The following is a 6,254-nucleotide window of genomic DNA, read 5'->3' as shown; positions in this document are numbered from 1 at the left end:
CCCCCCCAACTCCCCAGCCAGCTAACAACCGTAATGGCACGACAGCCCGGGAGACCGGTTGTGGTGGGCAAAATCTTGATCGGATAACCGGATAATTCTCATCGAACATTATCCGAATTCAGACTCGTAAACTCTCTGTCCTATCCTGTTTGTCGAAGTGGGTGCACCCATTTGTTGCAGTGGTTCTAACCTATTTCCCTAAGCGGTTCATCATCATCATCCAGAGCCAGATCTGCGAAAGACATAGGCGATCATGGCTTTCCATTCATTCCTTTGCTCGGATGTTCTAAAAAAAGCTACGTTTCCCTGATCTTTCCCTGTTACCCATTTGTTTAGGTTCCCTAAGTATGTTGTTCTGGGCCTACCCCTGCCTCGCTTGCCCTCAATTTTGCCAGCAGTGAGAGCTAGATATTCAAAACCCTTATGTCTATTCAGGTGTCCCAAAAACTGCAATTGTAGTTTCCTGATTGTTTTTAGCATTGCGTAGAGTCTGAAATGAAGTCCTGGAATCATTCGTGGGGAACGCTGACCAAGATGGCCCAAAACAGACAGAGCTGGAGATCCTTTATTGCAGCCCTAAACGCCAGATGGCGTAATGGGTAGCAAGTAAGTAAGTAAGTCCCACGTGGGCTTCATCAAGCACTATCTCATTTGACTTCTTTTCCTTCCACGATTCAAATATCACACTTAATTGCCGAAGAGATGCACTAACATATTATCCGGATTTTCAAAGCGACTCATTGCCCAGCCCTACAGACCGGGGAGACGGGCCCAGGACTGTGTCAGTCAACCGCGAAGACCGTCTCGCCCTGTTTACCCACCGCCGCCGTCTCCTCGCTGTGTCTTCCCGCTCTTCTGCCGACACAAAAACAAATATCACGTTATTCTTTACCCGGCTATCTACACGCACACACGCACGCACGAACGCACGCACGCACATGGAGAGACCGCACTTGTCGAGTCATAGCCACAGCCTAAGCAGTAAGCAGCCAGCCTACCGGTTACGTCAACCAAAAAAAAAAAAAAACCCAGAAGAAAATAAGAAATGAAAAAAAAGAAAGAAAGAAAGAAAAGAAAAGGAAAAAATAGAAAGAAAGAATGAAAGAAAAGAAAAGGAAAAAAGAAAAAGAAAGAAAGAAAAGAAAAGGAAAAATTTGAAAGAAAGAATGAAAGAAAAGAAAAGAAAAGAAGAGAAGAAAGGAACTGAAAAGAAGACACGTTTCTGATCCAAGGTACAAGTTCTGTCAACGATAACAAGAACAACGTGAAGCTGACTTACGTCATAAAGTATTATGAATCTGCCACGTTTTGCTTTTCGTTTTAAAGCGAGTTTTGCGGCACTTTCAACACAAATAGGTCAATCAAGTGCCGAAGATCAGATATGTTACTAGAGAGCAATATAGAAAAGAAGGAGAAGAAAAAGATAAGGAGCAAAACAAGACCGAAACACCCGCCAATCACCCACCTGCCGGAAACACAATGGGCAACCACCCCCACACCCCCCCTAAAAAAAAAGAAAGAAAAAAAACTACCCAAAGTCAAGAACACTACCCAGTCTGGGATTCGAACCTTGACCACTCGCTCCGTAGTCCAGCGTCATACGGAGTGCACAAAACAGACTCTACCTGTACGGCGAGTCAAGATGGTCGACACTAGCCAAGTACATCCCCTCCCCCCCCCCTCTCTCTCTCGTCTCTCTCTCTCTCCCTCTCTCTCTCTCTCTCTCTTTCTCCCTCTCTCTCTCTCTCTCTCTCTTTCTCCCTCTCTCTAAACACACACATTTTCGGCATTAAAATAATTCAAGCAGTTGAAAATAGACATGCAGCAAAAGATTTCCCTAGTTGATTTATGGGTTTCGTTTTCATTATTATGCGTAAAACCCAGGTCTTTAAAGTACATAATTTTTCTTCCTTCTCGGAAAGTCCCCTAGGAGCAAAACTGGAAAATGTAGAGAACACGAATTTTCCGTACTAAGACCCTTAAAGGGATATCATCAAATACGGTTTTTGGCTCGCCCTTTTTAAAGCTGTGGCTATTCGGACTCGAGTCTGAATAAAGCCTCCCGTGGCTATTCGGACTCACACTCCAATGCGCGTGCGCAATCAAGGGGTGTAGGCGACCGGATGTGAAGCGGACATGCAATTTGACTTTGACCTTCCTCGGTTATTACGATCTGGCCAAATCTTTCGGCACAAATTATGAAAAGCAATAGTGACGTCAAAAGTGAACAACAGTAGCAAAATCTGAAATACTACAGAACAAAGGCAAACAGGGAAACGGCTATCTGAGCTCAAAGCAGTGAAAAAACCCAACTGAAAATCAAAGTTTCAGAACAATAAAGGATATATAACTATCTTAGGGAGTCGAAATGCGCTTTATTTGACGAGAAAGACAAAATCATTGATCAATTGGAAGTCCAGTCAGAAATTAAGAAGAGAAAAGTGAAAAGCCTTCCAAAGGGAGCAAAAGTCAGTCATTCGAAGTAACATTGGTCTAAAGGAAAAGCTTTTCCAACAGCATACTTAACACGATGTTCAAATAAAATCAGGACAAAACAATACAAGTTCTGATAGTGTTAGACAAGCAACAATCCTTTCGTACAGTCTGAAGCAGGGGTATCAGCTCAAAATGTTAGTAAAGTCATTCAAAATTGTCATTACTTGGGGACAAATAAAATGCAAATCATAATATTTAAAAACGATTAAAATGACAGCAAAAGAGTCAGTTTGGAAGTTTTGGGGTTTCGCGCATTGGAGTTTTGAGTTCGAATAACCACGGGGGGGCTATTCAGACTCGAGTCCGAATAGCCCCTTCGTTTTTGGCTGCCGAATAGCACTTGGTTTTTTTTAACCCACTCGTTGTCAGCTCTATGCAAAGAGAGCAAGAAGCTGAAACATGATCTTCCAGGGACAGTAACCATGACACTTCTACCAACAACGCTGCCTCGGGCCATGACAATTATTCGGCCTACTTTTCTCATAACACGATAGTTTGTACAACGTATAAATCCTCCTTTTGTGCTTTCTTAAAATTATGATTACGAAAAACAGCATACTGAAGTAGCTTTTTTTAAATTGCTTTTTTTCTAAAAGAGTTTTAGTACGAATTTCACGGCACTTGCAGCACACTTTGGCCTCATTAGAAATGCCGAAGACAAGAGGTGTTACTAGAGACTAGCGCATACTATTAATGAAAAGAAAGAGAGTTTTAATAAGGATGATGAAGGTATGACGGAGGAAAGAAGGAGCAAATCACACCAGAGCGCCCGCCAACCACCCAGCTCACGTGACAAGCCCACACTGTAGAGCCAGCTCATGCTGCAGTCTCCGTCGTCTTTACTTCCTCCCTCCTCACGCTAACCACTGAACCATAACGCAGAGCGCTGCGGTTTCAATGTCACGCTGCTGTATCTAACGGATCGTTACACACGACCTAAGGCTTGCCTTAGTTTTAGTACAGGCTTTAAGGCACTTGCAACGCACTAAGGTCGTATAAATATCAAAGATTAGAGGTACTGTGTTTCTATGGAGTAACATACAAAGAAACAGAGGAAGAGAGATACGGACGATATATGTTTTAGTTTAGTTTTAGTAGAGGTTTTGCGGCGCTCGCAACTGCATAAGGTCATATGAGCGCCAGAAGATTAGAGATGTTATTACAAGAGAGTAACGAACATAAAAAAAGAAGGAGGGAAGATAAAGACGATAGATGTTTGATAGGAAAGAAGCAGCAAACCACACCAGAGCACCCGCCAACCGCCCACGTACAAGCTTAAAGGCATTTAAACGTACTAAGGTCATATAAATAACGAAGACTAGAGTAGAGGTACCGTGTTACTAGGGAGTAACATACAAAGAAAAAGAGGAGGGGGGATAAGGACGACAGACGTTTGATAGGAAAGATGGAGAAACCACACCACAGCACCCGCCGACCACCCACAGACAATCAATATGCTCCAGTTTCAAACTCACATAACCGTATCAAGTACATGTACGTCGTTAAGCGCAAAACAATTTTCCTTAAAAAAAGACAAACAACCCAGAAATACACAAACAACAACAACAACAACAAAACAATATAACAAAACAACATCTCAGATAGTTCACTGAACTTACGCGAGAGCAAAGAAAAGCCAGTCACATGTCCACGACGACGAGAACAATCAGTGCAATTACAAAAACAGAAATGGGCTCACCGCGTCTCACCACGTCCCAAAAACAAACGATCAAAGAAGTCCGCTCCAGAAGTCCCTCCAGAAAACACCGGCACTTCTGATGCACGGTCAGTCCACAACAGAATATTACTACTAGATCTATGTCAAGCCGACACTGCTCCGCTTACCAAACAAGACACGTGGATATATATAAAGAATAATTACACTCTCTCTGCTTTAATCGTAAGAGTCACACTCTCTTTGTTTTAGTCGTTAGAGTTGTATGGCACTTGCAACACAATAAAGTCATACAAGTCATAATAATATGAGTACCGAATGTTAGAGGTCACAATCACTTTAAAAAAAATGAAAATGTGTACGTGATTTCACGCCTTAATCCACACGAATCAAATTTCACAGTCACTTGAACAAAATGATAGCCTGCCTTGATTCAGAAACAGATGAAGAGATGACGAGAGTAGTGCTGCTCAGTAGGAGTCCTCCTGGTCTTCCACTTTTCCTTCTACCAGGAAATGCCAAATGCAACTGGATATATCACTGAATATCAGCCCCCCACAGACACATACACAGACCCACACACACGCCTAACTGTACGGCCGTCCAGCGATGCGTGGCCCTTGCGGTCTGTCTGATCTTTACCTCGAGACTCCCGCCCCGAACGCTTCACAGAATTCTCTCCCGCCTGGATAGATAGATAGCAGGACCACAGAACTGTGCCAGGGACAGACGGTGCCACCAGCTTGTCTTTTTGTTTAGTTTTGGTAAAAGTTTTTAGTACGTTTTAGTAGTTTTTAAAATAAGCTTTAGTAAGTGTTTTACGGCACTTGCAACTCACTTGGGTCATATAAGCGCCGAAGATTAGAGGTGTCACAAGAGAGTAACAAACACAAAAAAGAAGGAGGGGAGATAAAGACGATAGATGTTTAACAGGAAATAAGAAGCAAACCACACGAGAGCACCCAACAAGCATACACCCCCCCCCCCCCACACACAATCATTCACTCTCAAGTAAACCCCCCTCTACAACAGTCACTGACGCACCTCCTGTCCTTGTCCCAACTCTGTGGGCCCGGCCGCCACGCACAAATCGGTCCTGCCAAGTCACAGAGGTGTGCCCACCGTACGGAGCGCGTGCCCACCACGACATATACATTATAGATATCTAGCAGTGTAACATGGTGACTGGGGCGGTGTGGCAGTGTGGACATGGCCGAGGTCACCTAGGTCGTCTACCCCTGTCCTATCTGTCTGTCTGAAGGTAGTCACCATGTAACGGACAGCACAATTCCGTATACATTTACTGCAGGGTCGGACTAACCGTCGGCTACCCCTGTCCTATCTGCCCGTCTGAAGGTTGCCATCAATACAGGGTGCCCAGTGCCCACTACGGCTGGATGACCCGGTCGCTGAAACTGAAGACAAACACGTTTGTTTTTTCGACCGAGTCAGGCGATCAGCCTGATCCAGCAGTAGTGGGCACCCCGTATTACGGACAGCAGAACCCCTGATTACATTTACTGCAGGGTCGGACTAACCGTCGTCTACCCCTGTCCTATCTGCCGGTCTGAAGGTTGTCACTATGTAACGGACAACACAACACCGTATACATGTACAGCAGGGTCGGACTAACCGTCGTCTAGAGAGACAGGCGGGGGGTAAGTGGCGGGAGACAGACGGATAGACTGAAAGACAGACAGATGGACAGAGAGAATAGATAGATAGACTGACAGACACAGAGACTGACACGGTCCTAGCCACCAGCACCACCAACCAAGAGGTTCTGAGGTCCTTGCCACCAGCACCACCAACCAAGAGGTTCTGAGGTCCTTGCCACCAGCACCACCAACCAAGAGGTTCTGAGGTCCTTGCCACCAGCACAACCCACGGGCCGGCCTGCTAAACCTGTCACGCTTTGTTACATGCGTTATCTTTGCCGACCCTGGCGACACACACATACACACACACACACTCTCTCTCTCTCTCCTCTCTCTCTTTTTTTTCTCTCTCTCTCTCTAATCTCATCCCCCTCTCTCACTCTCTCTCTCTCTCTAATCTCATTTTCTCTCTCTCTCTCTCTCTC

This window comes from Aplysia californica, unplaced genomic scaffold, assembly GCF_000002075.1.
Source record: "Aplysia californica isolate F4 #8 unplaced genomic scaffold, AplCal3.0 scaffold00020, whole genome shotgun sequence".
In the NCBI taxonomy this organism is placed as follows: domain Eukaryota; kingdom Metazoa; phylum Mollusca; class Gastropoda; order Aplysiida; family Aplysiidae; genus Aplysia; species Aplysia californica.
Note: the sequence above shows the minus strand (reverse complement) of the source record.